The sequence below is a fragment of the Schistocerca cancellata genome, chromosome 1, assembly GCF_023864275.1.
Source record: "Schistocerca cancellata isolate TAMUIC-IGC-003103 chromosome 1, iqSchCanc2.1, whole genome shotgun sequence".
Taxonomy (NCBI): domain Eukaryota; kingdom Metazoa; phylum Arthropoda; class Insecta; order Orthoptera; family Acrididae; genus Schistocerca; species Schistocerca cancellata.
The window spans coordinates 1,101,752,943-1,101,769,457 of NC_064626.1; positions in this window are offsets into that span (position 1 = coordinate 1,101,752,943).

A 16,515-nucleotide genomic window follows, 5' to 3' on the forward strand; every position below is an offset into this window, starting at 1 on the left:
CACGACAGCATTTTTTGCTGTAATGTACCGTTTGGACCCACTAGAAACAGTTCAAAACAATTCTACTAAATTTGAACGTGACCCAAAGCAGCAAAGGTACTTACGATTTTTCTGTAAGCCCTCCACCCCCCCCCCCCCCCTCATTTCGGCAACACCCGCGATGCCAGAAACTCAGAAACCAGTCCAGCCTAGTGGTAGCTCTAGCGCCTAAAGGTGAGAAAATCCCACTCAAGGGGTGTCGAAGAGTTGCCTAAACCACAGAGAATTCGCCAACCTGATTTGTTGTCAAAATTACTTAAGCTAAATTTCTAAAGCGCTCAACAAAGGTGCATAGGTGGCACCACGGGTGTTGTCAAACTGCTGCGTAATAGAGGGACCCTTTGTCGTTTGATTCACGCACATGTTAACGTTACACTTCCGCGTGATCACGCCACAGATGGATGGAAAACAGTAGGGTTGAGAAAGCTTCGGATCACCTTCAAAGAAATTTGAATGGTTCTGAACAGTCCCTAAACGTATAGACGACACCAAAAAATTCGTTTAATTAGCAAAATTAATTTTTTATACTCATCACAAAAATCTGCTTACAGAGCAGCCTTTATCTTCGTTAGATTGTTTCGCAATCACCTAAGTCACATTTTTGGCTGAGATCATTTTCATATTGGTCAACATTTGTTTTTCCAGTACTTTATTTTTTAAATGTGCTACATCCAAATCAGAACAATTCTACATGTGTGTTGATATGAAAGACTAGCATAAATTTTTGATAATAGTCTGTAGCCTTTTTGTGCATTTTGCGTGGATCCATATTAAACAAATAATATATTAAATGTTACATAATTTTCTGAAGTATTATTTACTACAAAAAATTTCTTGTGGGCATCTAACAGTGCCTGTATATTTCTTCAGCTAGCTCTTTTAACAACAAACTACTTAACGAACAATAAATTTATTACTTGATAAAATTATGTGAAACTGAAAGAAAATTTGTTCGTAAAAAGAGTGAATATCAGTCCCACAAAAATGGTAGTATGGAAACAGTAAGTTGTAAAATATTGGTAATGTCACGAAATTGGAAGCTTCATATTTTAACATTGTGATCAGAAGTTTTTCATAACACATACACAACTGAAAGACACATATTGTTTTTCAGTGTAAAGTAAGCATCTTCCCTCAGTTTACATCAATGACAGAGGATAGGAAACGCTGGTGTTGTTCACAAGCCAATTAATGACAAACAAACAGATGCTCATATGACCACCATTGTTTCTTTTTCTAGGGCATGCGGTACCCATATTTCTGGCATTTTTTACTTTTTTTCAATATTTGAATATTCTCCATTCCGTGCAAATGCCTCGTGCTGGTGGAATAACACGGTTCATCACATTTGCCAGTTCTCGAGTATGGTAACGTGGACTATAGTGAATTAACGAGGGTAAACGGTCTTCATTGCACCGCGAAGGTCTTCTCCACCGTAGAGGGTCACTAATGTCAAAATAATCATCCTTAAAACAAGAAAACAATTTGAATGAAAAGTTCTCGGTTTTCAAGCCGAGCTTTCGATGACCATCTCCGCCATCGTCGCCAGGAGTTCACTGACTGCCAGAGCTGCTTTTTCTTTTTTTTTCTTTATTGTGATTTCATTCCCCTGCCCCATATGGGCAGGGGAGGGCTGTCAGCAGCACAATACACCGCTCTTCAGCCGAGTGACACGACAACTAAAACAAGAATAAAATGATACATACATAAGGAGATAAAAAAGGGGAATATAAAACAGAGTAAGGGGAGAAAATGGAGGTAAAAATACACTGACATGTAGACGTTCATGGGGGACAGTTAAAAAAGTCACCAGAAATATAAAAAACATAGTTGGCGGTTCTTAAGACACAGAGAAGACACTGGATGCGCATGCACAGGTTAAAAGTTGGCCACAGTATTAAAAACACTCCGAAACAACACACTTAAAACCCACTTGGAGCACACATGACGAAGAATAAAACTACCAGATGGGACCTGCCGAGGGAAAGGTCAGAGAGGATGGAAAAGGAGGGGAGAGCATGGGGCAGCTGGGGAAGCAGCGGGGTGAAGAGAGGAGGGGCAACTGTGGGTTCACGAAGAGGCAGGAGACACATGGGGCGGGAGAGGAAAAGGGAAGACAGGGCAGGAGGGAGTGCAGAGACACTGAAAGAAGGCACAAGAGATGGAGGGGGAGTAGGAGGGGAAATCCGCTCAGAAGGAGGGAGGGGGAGGAGAGGAAGCCCTGAGGAGGAGGCAGGAAGAGGGGGTTAGAGTTGGTAGGAAGGGTAGATGTCAGGGCGAAGCTCATCATCCGGGAGGGGTAAACGGTGGAAGTTGTGTTGGGAAAGGAGATGGAGGGTGTGGAGATGGAGAGAGGGAGGGACACAATGGTAAAGACGCGGTAACTGGTTGGGAGTGGAGAGGAAGGGAGACACCAGGGGGTGAGGGGGATCAAAGCGGCGGACAATATATAGTGTGCGGATGTGTTCAAGGAAAAGGAGAAGGTGGGGGAAGGGGATGAGGTCGTTTGAGGATGCGTGTGGGGGACGGAAGGCGGATGCAGAAGGCGAAGCGGAGTGCATGGCGTTCGAGGATTTGGAGGGCTTTATAGAACTGGGGAGGGGCGGAAATCCAAGCGATGCTGGCATAACAAAGGATGGGGTGGATCATGGATTTGTAGGTGTGAAGGATGGTGGAAGGATGAAGACCCCACGTCCAGCCGGACAGGAGTTTCAGGAGGCGGAGGCGGTTGTAAGCTTTGTTTTGGATGGTAAGGAGATGGGGATTTCAGGTGAGGTGGCGGTCGAGTATGAGGCCAAGGTATTTGAGGGTAGGAGTGAGGTGGATAGGATGGCCACAAATGGTGAGGTAGAAATCATGGAGGCGGAAGGAGCAGGTGGTGCGGCCTATGATGATCGCCTGGGTCTTGGTGGGAACCACTGGTTGCACCAAGCGGTGAATTGGTCAAGGTGGGTTTGGAGGGTACGTTGGGACCGTTGAAGGGTAGGATAAAGGGCTAGGAAGGCGGTGTCATCAGCGAACTGGAGAAGATGAACAGGAGGGGGAGGTTTGGGCATATCAGCAGTGTACAGGAGATAGAGGAGAGGAGAAAGGACAGAACCTTGGGGCACGCCGGCAGAGGGGTAGAAAGTATGGGAGTTGGAATTGTGGATAGTCACATAGGAGGGACGATGGGAGAGGAAGGAAGCAACGAGACGGACGAAGTTGATGGGGAGACCATAGGTCTGGAGTTTGAAAAGGAGCCCGGGATGCCAGATAAGGTCATAGGCGTTCTGGAGATCAAGGGAAACAAAGATATCAGAGCGATGGGAGTTAAGTTGGAGGGAAAGAAGATTGGTAAGCTTCAGGAGCTGGACGTCGGCAGAGAACGAAGGCCGGAAGCCACATTGGGTAAGAGGAAGGAGGCGGTGCTGGTTAAGGTGGCGGTGAATACGGCGAGAGAGAATGGCCTCAAAGACCTTACTGAATACGGAGTTGAGGCAGATGGGACGATAGGAAGAGGTAGCAGAGGGGGGTTTGTTAGGCTTAGGGAACAGCGGGACACGGGAAGTCTTCCACAGGTCAGGGTAAAATCCAGTGGAGAGGAGGACATTGTACAGGGTAGCAAGGACAGACAGGAAGGATGGAGGGGATTCCTTGACGCCGGAGCTGCTACGGTTTCTCGCTTATATAGGCATGATGACAACATGAGCAGCCAATCAGATAGACCCAATGTGGCGCGCGTGCGGAAGTCGACCCGGGCAGCAAGCGCAGCTATTGCCCGTGACAGCACCGGTGACGTCAGGTGGCTCCAGGGCCAGGTACAACGTTTGAAACTGCCGCTCCCGCGTCGCGCATCAGTCTTTCGATGTCCAACGCCCCCCTGCCCTGCTGAGTGTGTATCCCTGGTCTCTGTGGAAATTGTTGTTGTTCCAACGAACCTCGGCCGCTTCCTTTATAACGGAGTCCCAATATGTAGATGCATGAGTCAACACTTTTGTATTTTCGAACTATATTTTATGTCCGTTTTCTAGGCAATGCTCAACTATGGCCGCTTGTGCTGAGTACAATGCTCTGCAACCGTGAGTATTGTTTGTGCGATATTCATGCTGCCACATTCACAGGGTACACCATACACGCCGGACACTCGAAGAGTAATGTCGTCCTTAACAGGGCGCAACATATCTCGTATCCGAAAAATACTCTTACATGTGAGGGAAATATTCTCCAATTTCATTGTTTCACGTGTAAAGAGTTTAAAAAATCATCAACTCTACCAACTCACCCAAGCACGAAATTCATAGTGAACATTCACAGATAATGATTACCTGTGCTCTGGTGTTACTTTTAATTGCCGTTTACGCATGTTCTTCTGGACGAAAGCAGATAGCAGGAACTAAAGTGTTGTTTTGATTGAAACTCTATCTACATATAACGTTTGGTACCGATATGTGTGTCTGATATGTGTGTTAGAAAATGTAACATCTACTAAAGAGACTGCTTACACTACTATAGTCCGTCCTCTTTTGGAGTACTGCTATGCGGTGTGGTATCCGCATCACATAGGATCGACGGGGGTCATCGTAAAAGTACAAAAATGGGCAGCTCGTTTTGTATAGTCGAGAAATAGTGGAGACAGTGTCACGGGTATGATACGCGAACTGAGGTGGCAGTCATTAAAATAAAAACATTTTTCGGTGCGACAGAACCTTCTCATGAAATTTCAATCACCAACATTCCTTTCAGAGTGTGAAAATATGTTGTTGGTGACCGCCTGCACAAGGGAAATCATCATCATAATAAAATAAGTGAAATCAGAGCTCCTACGGAAAGATTTAAGTGTTCGTTATTCCCCCGAACTGTTCGAGAGTGGAACGGTTGGGAAGTAGATTAAAGATAGTTCGATGGACACTCCGCCAAACACTGTGAATTGCAGCATAATCATGTAGATATAGACGTTATTGAAAATTTTGTAATTAACATTTGCGTGTGCGGTCACTGGATTACGTAAGTGGCATAATTATGAAGATTTTATCGCTCAGTGTATCTACTCATCGCAGAAGAAAACAAGGGCGGACAGCCTGGAGCAAACGAGACGTATTGTCAAGACACGTTGTGTGCACGCATACAAGGCAACAGTACGTGACGTCACGTCGGCATCGCGCATACACCTGCAACGAATATCTTCCCACTGCCAGGACGCAGAGACATGCATATTAATGTGTGAGTGTTACGCTCTGCTTGTCGTACTTTAACCAAGCAGCAGCTGGCAAAAACAACTAAGTGTATTGGTAGCTATAATAGTATGTCATGCAGCAATAAGTATATTTTAAATTTTGTTCCCACATTATTGACTATTTTAAATTATTCAAAATGGAAATACTTAGTTTTACATCAGAAGAGACAATCATAGATAAAACTTATGTTAAAAAAAAGTTAGGGTGAAGGAATGTTTAATCTTTTGTATGCCATACTCACAGAAGGCAGAAGGTCATAGTGAAGTTAAAAAAGAATTTGGTGAATATTAAGAAGAGTTTTGAAAATTAACACATTGGAATTGATGCTTTTAGTGAGAGAAATGATAGAACAGGTAGAAATAGAACTATGCGAAGCTAATCAGTGCTGTTATGTAGCAGTCAGGATAACGATTAATCGTGTGGTAAGGGATCTAAGCACATTGTGGCGTTAGAGGCAATGTTAAAATCGGAAATTAAGATAGAGCATTGTCTAAAAGGAAGCGAAGGTGAAAAACAGTTTGATGTGAGAAGCGTAGAATGTAGAGATTTGTTTCTTTATGTGACTTTAAGAACGTCAGAAATAGCTATATTGACATTGAAAAAGCATTTGGTGAATATCATTGTGACCGTAAGCTACTCAGTAAAGAGAAATTGCGGACGTTAGTAATGTTAACGCGTAAACCTATTCAAGTAAGGCAAAATCAAATTAAAAACAGTCGCAATGGTCTTTATCTAAAATTGTCAGAAACAGAAAGAGGTGAAAAAATGTTTGCGCACACTAATGCTACAATAAACAACTGTAATGAACAATTGGAAGCACAAATATAACACAGTAACCAGTAAGAATTTAAGTTTAACGAAACGATTAGTGTTTAAAATGAGGTAAGTGAAATTTGTAGCGCGAATCTGTTTCAAGACACTTAAAAATACTCATTTTTTTGTCAGATGATACGTCGTCATATCAGAACAATGAGGAATGTCATGTTATGGTGAAGTTAAATCAAAGCCGATCACCAGAATCGGAAAAGTTGAGGGAAAATTTCGCTGAATTCAGGATAAAATAACAGATAAAACAAATGAACACGTTGACACTTACAGTGATGTAAGCAGCTACGACGGGCAACTTGAAGCTCATGTATTCAGCAGTAATCAGATTCCGAAATCAGTGAAGCTGCTAGAATGCCAAGTGAGTTTTAGTAACACTGGTAGTACAGAGTACGAGTCCGTTGACCTATAAGTACATCTACATCTACATCTACACGCGGCGAACCACTGTGAAGTGCATGGCAGAGGGTACGCCTCATTGTACTAGTTCTTGGTGCTTTTTCTCGTTTCATTTAGGTATGGAGCACTCGAAAAACGATTGTTTAAAAGCCTCTGTGCGTGTTGTGTTTAATGTAATCTTATCGTCACTGTAACTCGGAGAGTGACATGTAGGGAGTTATAAAATATGCTAAGACTCATCATTAAAAGTCGGTCTTGACACTTTGTTAGTAGTTTCCGCCAGTCTTTAAGAGTCTGCCACTTTAGTTCTTTCAGTACCTCAGTGACAGACTCCCTCGGGTCAAACAAATGTGTGATCATTCATGCTGCCCTTTAAGTTCAATATCCCCTGTTAGTGCTATTTGGTACGGGTCCCACACACATGAGCAGTATTTTAGGATACGTCGTAAGAGTGATTTGTGAGCACTCTCCTTTGTAGACTGATAGTATTCCCCTAGCATTCTACCAATAAACAGAAGTCATCTACATAGTTTATTCACGACTGAGCCTATGTGATCGTTCCACTTCATGTCCCTATAAAGAGTTAGACCCAAGTATTTGTATGAGTTTACAGATCCAAATGGTGACTAACTGATATTATATTGGTTTTGAGAAGATCAGATTTTTATATTTTTGACATTGAAAGGAAGCTGCCAATCGTTTCACCACTTCTGAAATCTTATCAGTGTCTGACTGAATATTTATGCATTTTTGTTGACACTGTACTTCATTATAGATAACTGCATCATTTTCGAAAAATATGAAGTTACTGTGAATATTGCCTGTAAGACCATTAATATTCGACATGAGCAGCAAGGGACCCAACACACTTCCCTGGGGGACACCCGAGGTTACTTCTTCTGCATCTGTCGATGACTCTCTAGCCAAGATAACGAGCTGCGTCCTCCCTACCAAAAAATTTTTAATCCAGCTGCATATTTCGTTTGATACCCAACACGATCGCACTTTTGACAATAAGCGTCGGTGCGGTACTGAGTCAAATGCTGTTCAGAAGTCGAGAAATACTCCTTGTACCTGACTTCCTTGATCCATAGCTTTCAGGACGTCATGTGAGAAAAGTGCCCGTTGGGTTTCGAAATCCATGCTTGTTGTCATGGAGGAGATCGTTCTGTTCGAGATAACTCTTTGTATTTGAGCTCAGAATATGTTGTAAGATCTACAGCAAATGAATGTCAAAGATAATGGGCTGTAGTTTTGTGGATCACTTCTGCTATCATTCTTGTAAATATGTGTCTCCTGTGATTTCTTCCCACCTCCGGGCACAGGGTTTTTTTCGAGTACTCTACGATAGATTATTGTTAACCGGGGGCTAACAGCCGCGAATTTTGTATGGACTCTGATAGCGATTCCATCGGACCCGGAAGCTTCGTTCAGTTTTAACGATTTAACTTGCCTCTAAACGCCAGTAGCCCTAAATCACTGATGTGAGAATTAAGTTGGAAGGCAATACCCTTGAGTTGTCCTTTCTAAAGTAACATTTGGAAACAGAGTTAAACATTTCTGCGTTTGCAGTGATGCTCCCAATCGCATTTTCTATCTCGACCATAAGTGACCGGACATTAACTTTTTTGCCACCAACAACCTTTATACACTCCTGGAAATGGAAAAAAGAACACATTGACACCGGTGTGTCAGACCCACCATACTTGCTCCGGACACTGCGAGAGGGCTGTACAAGCAATGATCACACGCACGGCACAGCGGACACACCAGGAACCGCGGTGTTGGCCGTCGAATGGCGCTAGCTGCGCAGCATTTGTGCACCGCCGCCGTCAGTGTCAGCCAGTTTGCCGTGGCATACGGAGCTCCATCGCAGTCTTTAACACTGGTAGCATGCCGCGACAGCGTGGACGTGAACCGTATGTACAGTTGACGGACTTTGAGCGAGGGCGTATAGTGGGCATGCGGGAGGCCGGGTGGACGTACCGCCGAATTGCTCAACACGTGGGGCGTGAGGTCTCCACAGTACATCGATGTTGTCGCCAGTGGTCGGCGGAAGGTGCACGTGCCCGTCGACCTGGGACCGGAGCGCAGCGACGCACGGATGCACGCCAAGACCGTAGGATCCTACGCAGTGCCGTAGGGGATCGCACCGCCACTTCCCAGCAAATTAGGGACACTGTTGCTCCTGGGGTATCGCCGAGGACCATTCGCAACCGTCTCCATGAAGCTGGGCTACGGTCCCGCACACCGTTAGGCCGTCTTCCGCTCACGCCCCAACATCGTGCAGCCCGCCTCCAGTGGTGTCGCGACAGGCGTGAATGGAGGGACGAATGGAGACGTGTCGTCTTCAGCGATGAGAGTCGCTTCTGCCTTGGTGCCAATGATGGTCGTATGCGTGTTTGGCGCCGTGCAGGTGAGCGCCACAATCAGGACTGCATACGACCGAGGCACACAGGGCCAACACCCGGCATCATGGTGTGGGGAGCGATCTCCTACACTGGCCGTACACCACTGGTGATCGTCGAGGGGACACTGAATAGTGCACGGTACATCCAAACCGTCATCGAACCCATCGTTCTACCATTCCTAGACCGGCAAGGGAACTTGCTGTTCCAACAGGACAATGCACGTCCGCATGTATCCCGTGCCACCCAACGTGCTCTAGAAGGTGTAAGTCAACTACCCTGGCCAGCAAGATCTCCGGATCTGTCCCCCATTGAGCATGTTTGGGACTGGATGAAGCGTCGTCTCACGCGGTCTGCACGTCCAGCACGAACGCTGGTCCAACTGAGGCGCCAGGTGGAAATGGCATGGCAAGCCGTTCCACAGGACTACATCCAGCATCTCTACGATCGTCTCCATGGGAGAATAGCAGCCTGAATTGCTGCGAAAGGTGGATATACACTGTACTAGTGCCGACATTGTGCATGCTCTGTTGCCTGTGTCTATGTGCCTGTGGTTCTGTCAGTGTGATCATGTGATGTATCTGACCCCAGGAATGTGTCAATAAAGTTTCCCCTTCCTGGGACAATGAATTCACGGTGTTCTTATTTCAATTTCCAGGAGTGTATATTACCTTAATTTCCTTGGGATTTGTGAATAAAGTCACTGTAGGCTCCGCGCATTGCTCTCTTCATTGCCAGACGCATCTCCATCTATAGCTTTATGGTTTCTTTCATACCTGTTATGCTGTAGACTCTGTTTCTTTAGATATTTCTGTACTGTAACTGTGTACTATGGAGGATCTTACCCTTTATGAGCTGTCGTCCTGTGTACATATCTATCCACTGCATGGTCAAATGCTCTTTTAAACCTGAGCCATAGTCCTTCTATATGCTTCTGTTCTGAGGTAAAAGGTTCAAATGCGTCATCGAGGCATGACACTATTGTTTCTCTGTATAGTTCGCTGAACATCTAAGTCTCTCTGCTTCTGTTAGCTGCCGTTGTGTTTTGGTATTCATGTAGCTATAGCGACCCCACGATCACTGATACCACTTTCTATGTGGTCTTCCTCAAAGAGGTCAGGTCTGTTTCTTGTCATTAGATCTATTTCCGTCATAAACGGGGTTCTGATCTGTTCGAGTTAGTTCTCAGTGAAGACGTTTAGTAACTTTTCACAGGATGTCTTGTCGCACCCAGCACTAACGCAACTGTAATCATCCCAATTAGATTGTTTGTTGATCAAGGTCTCCTCCAGTGATTACACTATCACTAGGGAAATTATATACAAGCGAGCTGAGGTTTTCTGTAAAGTTTTCGGTTACATCAAGTGCAGGCTCTGGTGGTCGATAGAAGGATGCTATTATAACAGTTTGCGCACAGTCGATACTGAATTTCGCCCAAAAAAATCTCACATGCAGCTTCAATTTCTATTTCTTGTTTAGTGCGACTAAGACACCACCTCAACGTCATTTTTATCCAAAGATCTCACTACTGTCTGCGTCAGCATTTAACAAGCCTAATATTTTGTGAGCTTCGGTGCTTTTTAAGAGCGCTTCAAATTTTTGGCAATTTTTGCGAATTCTTGGGCAGTTAACCACTAGGGTCTGCGAGAGGCATCTCTTTGGATCTTACACTGACACTTCTGGATTTACCACAGCTATCGTTCTCTGGAGTGGATGGAGAGTTGGCAAATCTAAAAAGCCCTTGTGTGCAGCCCGCACACAGTCAGCTACTTGAGTAGCTGCCTCTGACTTGTAGTACACATCTGGCACATTTCGGGGACTACAACTCTCAACCCTGTGATGCACGTATAGGAAGTCACGACCTGGCCTGTTATAGAGCCCTCGGAGTCTATGGTTGAATCCTTCCACTCGTCTAAGACCCAGGAGGCCACGATCTGGGTTGTGGACAACGCTGCAGCCGCTGGAGTGACCTAGTATGCATCGGAGCCTAGACAACAGCCATCGTTTGTTCTAACGTGAGCCACAGTATGTAGTTGGTCGCATGCTGTTCCTCAATGGCTGCCGAAAAGGCACGCTGAATGAGGCGGCCAGACACACACACTGAGTATACCTGGTATTCCTTCCCGTCTCTAGCTGCAATTTCCCAAAGGGATATCTTTATCGTTAACTATTAATACATCCCTACGATTTTGTGTTTTCCTCCTCTTGACACCTCTAAAAACTGTAAATTGATTCCCTCTGTGTCAGTTGCAATTTCAGTGACATACAGCACGTCGAACATTTTCGGTAAAGAGAACGGTATAGTACCCTGGGTCCTCCCTGGTCCCTGCCTACCCTGCACGGGGCGCCTAGACCCAACATTGACACACCAATCACAGTCAGGTGGACGGGTATTTCCTGCAGCAAAGACAGTAACCAGAGGATGGTACTTGACATATTTGGTGCCTCTGGCATACAGCTCTTAATAGCCCTACCCACACAACAATTCTAGGTTGTTACAAGTCGCTTCACAGTGATCAGAGCGATTTCTACCTGCATAGGAATAGCAACCAACTGATCCTCTCCCTGAGAAATGTAAACACAGTGGGTCTGCATTACTCCTGCATACAGTATTCTACGTATCATCCGCAGCTCGTGGTCTTCCACCAGCGTTCTCGCTTGCATCGCAGAGGGTCCCGGGTTCGGTTCCCGGCGAGGTCAGGGGATATTTTCTGCCTTGACATTACTGGGTGTTGTTGTGTCGTCTTCATCATCATCATCATCATCATCATCATCATCATCATCATTCATCGCTATTAAGATTGGAGGAAGGCAATGGCAAACCACTTCTGCTAGGACCTTTCCTAGTACGGCGGTGCGTGTCTCGTGCATCGTCCCCTACGCTCCTCGGAGTATGGGATCTCATCATCATCATACTACTTATTCCTGCTGCAGTAATTTACAGAATAGTAAATGAATCTTTCTACCAAGCTCTCTTACCCTCTTTCTATTTATGAGTTTGCTATGATTCAAATACTATCAGTAGTCTTTTGAAATTTAAGAAATTTATAACCGAGGACGAGATCTCTATAACGTCAACAGAAAGCTTGGTACAGTTAATACTACTTCTTAGGAGAGCAATTCAGGTTATTGTTACTAAGGTAATTCGATAGCAGCGTTATTTTACGATGAATGTAGGCAATATACACTGATATTAATGGGAGAACTAATATGACACGATATGTTACTTATTCACAGTACGGTAACTGTAAATCACAAACAGTAATTTATTTTGAAACAGGTTACACAAAACGCTCGTAAATTGGGAAGATCTTTCCAAGCGTCCGAAACTTCCGAAATTATACCCTTTTCACGTAAATATATTACGAAATTTGCAAAACTGTTATATGTGAACAGGGATACTCTGTTCAAGATTTCTGAAAAAACAGTTAATCTTTAAGCTGACGACATAAGACTAAGCAATTTCAAGATTTATGAAAAAGACAGTTAATCTTAGAGCTGACGACATAACACTACGCAATGTAACACGTTCCTGAAAAGAGTAGGATTTTTTTTTTAATGACGATTTAATACTGCACGATACACTGAGGTGACAAAAATTATGCGATAGTGATATGTGCATACACAGATGGTGGTAGCATCGCCTACAGCAAGTATAAAAGGGCAATGCACTGGTGGAGCTGTCATTTGTTTTCAGGTGATTCATGTGAAAAAGTTTCCGACGTGATTGTAGCTGCATGAAGAACTTCGAACGCGAAATAGTAGTTGTAGCTAGGCGCATGGCACATCCCATTTCGGAAATTGTTAACGAAATCAATATTCAGAGATTCACATTGTCAAGAGTGCGCCGAGAATACCAGGCATTACCTCTCCCCACAGACAAAGCAGTGGCCGTTGGCCTTCACTTAACCACCGGGAGCAGAACCGTTTGCCTACAGTGATAAGTGGTAATAGACAAGCAACACTGCGTAAAATAACAGCAGAAATCAAAATGGGACTTAGGACGAACGTATCCGACAGAATAGTGCGGCGAAATTTGCCGTTAATCTGCCTTGGCAGATGCGAGTGCCTTTGCTAAAAGCACGACATCGCCTACAGTGCCTCTCCTGCACTCTTGACCACATCGGTTAGACCCTTGACTACTGGAAACCCGTGGCCTAGTCAGATAATCCCTGTTGTTCACATTGACGGGACTTTGAACATTGGACGTTACATTTCAGGTGTCTTACGACCCGTGGCTCTACACTCCTTTAGATCCCTGCGAAACCCTACATTTCCGCAGGATAATGCACGACCGCATGTTGCAGGCCCTGTACGGGCCTTTCTGCATACAGAAAATGTTCGACTGCTGTCCTGGCCCGCACATTCTCCAGATCTCACCAATTAAGAACGTCTGGTGGCCGAGCAACTGGCTCTGCATACAGAAAATGTTCGACTGCTGCCCTGGCCCGCACATTCTCCAGATCTTTCACCAATTAAGAACGTCTGGTGGCCAAGCAACTGGCTCGTCACCATACGCCAGTCACTACTCTTGATGAACTGTGGTATCGTGTTGAAGCTACATGGGCAGCTGTACGTGTACACGCCATCCAAGTTCTGTTTGACTCAATGTCCAGGCGTATCAAGTCCGTTATTACGGCCAGAGGTGGTTGTTCAAATGGTTCAAATGGCTCTAAGCACTATGGGACTTAACATCTGAGGTCATCAGTCCCCTAGACTTAGAACTACTTAAACCTAACTAACCTAAGGACATCACACATATCCATGCATGAGGCATGATTCGAACCTGCGACCGTAGCAGTCGCACGGTTCCAAACTGTAGCACCTAGAAGCGCTAGGCCAATTGTCTAGTATATTAATAATTTTAGTGATGTGTAAACGTACCCCTGAGTTAAGTAAATTTACATTAATAGAAAAAGATTACAATGCTGACACGAGAGGGGAAAAATATACAGATTAATGAAATAATACATTCAGGTACATTAAAGGCTCTGTACTGTAGTCTAAAATTCAGCTAAATATTCAGCATGAACAATGAGTGAAACAGTGCAATGGCTGAAAACAGTAAAATTAAAAACTGTGTAAATCTCCCACGGCATGTTTCACCTTATTTTACTGAAAGGTACCAGGATAGACCAGAAACAGTCTCTTTTTTCCTCTCTTTCGTTCTCACGCTCTCTACCTCCACGAGGTGAGTTACGGCATCGCTAAAAAAAAGGCGTGTTTGGCGACGTGCCAGTTGCAATAGCGCAGAGGCGCTAAACACGGCCATAACAGCTCTCGTTCCTGCGGGAGAAATGTGAGTGGGGAAGCCACGATTTGCGCCTGATCTCATCCAATACATTCTGGGCTGACGTTCCGCTCTTAGCCTGTTCCTCCCTATATAAATTTTTCTCTAAAGATATGTGTAATCCTTGTTGTTTCCACAGCGATGCACATAGTGGAGATCAGCTGTTAAACGTCCATTTTTATGGCGACTAAAGGGTGTTTACTGACTGTTATCCTCCACTATGCTTTATTTGTAGTTTTTTTTAGTATATATATTTCGAATACAATAGTAAATTTACAAAAAATTATGAACATAGTTGAGCGGAAGGGAAATTATAAGTTTTGAGGTGCGCTGTTTCGATAGTAATCGGGTCAGATGTATTTGGTAAGAATATTGGCGATGGAAGAAATTTTCTATCAGTACTGCGAGGAAAACAAGTACTACAGAGTTTCTGACGTCTGACAGGACGACATTGTTCTCCATTTGGTACAAAATTTGGTTGACCACGACCCGTTTCAACATCCACCTTCTCTCTTCGTCAACATCTTAATCTGGGATCTCACATAAGAGTAAAGCTTAAGAGTTTCGTCAGCCAAGTCATTCAGAGGGAGTATTATCAAAAATGAAAAGTGAAGCCCCTTCACAAAGTTATTTTACTGTAATTGTAAAGTAAATTCGGACTGTAAGACACTCACAAATGTGTTGATCTGCTACTAACAAAACAATAACACGTTCGCCAGTTGGATCTAGCATCATCTGTTGCGCTATATTGAACTTCTGTGCTGTTTTCGTTAAGTTTCCGAAAATAAAAATCCTGTCATAAGGACTGGGGTAAATATAGAACTATAAGAGCTAAAGGGCAATTAAGAAGATATCAAGAGTTTTATCAAGGAAAAGAAACCATTTAGGGAAACGAAAGGCGGATATACAACTAGAGCGTAGAAGCGTTGTTCAATTTTTTGCTTCGAGTTGAAATGGTCTGACTGTCCGCAGACGAACTGTACCTTTGAAAGATGAACTCACTGTCCAGGTGATCAAAGCTGCATATAGAACTTTCTTCATAGACTAAAGTTCCTAAAGCTACTATTCGGCGAAAGATGAGATTATAATACACATCTATACTCCACAACTTCAACACTATGTTATGCCCTATGCACTCCTGCTCCAATACTGCATGAATATCCGCTCTACCAGGAATTGCGTAGGCAGGATTTAGAATGAGCTGTAGTAAATCATTAGTGAAACTAATTACAAATACAAAAGGCCATTCAAGTTCTATCAATCTCTTCGAATTCATGAACGCCACGCCCCCGTCTTGCTTTATGCATCCGGTTAACTTCTCCCACCTGGACCCTCTACCATTTCATCGATTTCTCCATCAGCCTTCACCCACGTTGAACAACTCCGCGTACCTGATCTACTCCAAACCACATTCATATACTCCCAATGTTTCTCTTCAGACCACCAATCCCAGTACACTGTCGCCCTTCCACACTACGTACATACCTTATCCCAAACAACCTCGAACTTACACCGACTATCCTACGCCCCCCCACCTCTCCCCAAACCTCCGATATTTATCCACCCTATCAACTATAACTCTTCCCCACATAACCTACTCACTTTCCCATTTTTCTCCCCATTGTACCATAGACCTGTCTTCATACAAAACTCCTCCTCTCTTCTGTTTTCCACCATGCAACCTTGCATCTACCTACCTTTACCTCCAAACACACTAGTTTATTATCAAAAAACAATTGAACATTTTACAGTAAGCAAAATACACAATCTAATAGCGGGAGCACTGGTGGCTAATAAATAAGGCAATTAAACCCAGGGGGCACCCCGTCAACAAATGTTGTTGTTGTTGTTGTTGTGGTCTTCAGTCCTGAGACTGGTTTGATACAGCTCTCCATGCTACTCTATCCTTTGCAAGCTTCTTCATCTCCCAGTACCTACTGCAACCTACATCCTTCTGAATCTGCTTAGTGTATTCATCTCTTGGTCTCCCCCTACGATTTTTACCCTCCACGCTGCCCTCCAATACTAAATTGGTGATCCCTTGATGCCTCAGAACATGTCCTACCAACCGATCCCTTCTTCTGGTCAAGTTGTACCATAAACTTCTCTTCTTCCCAATCCTATTCAATACTTCCTCATTAGTTATGTGATCTACCCATCTAATCTTCAGCATTCTTCTGTAGCACCATATTTCGAAAGCTTCTATTCTCTTCTTGTCCAAACGATTTACCGTCGATGTTTCACTTCCATACATGGCTACACTCCATACAAATACTTTCAGAAATTACTTCCTGACACTTAAATCTGTTCTCGATGTTAACAAATTTGTCATATTCAG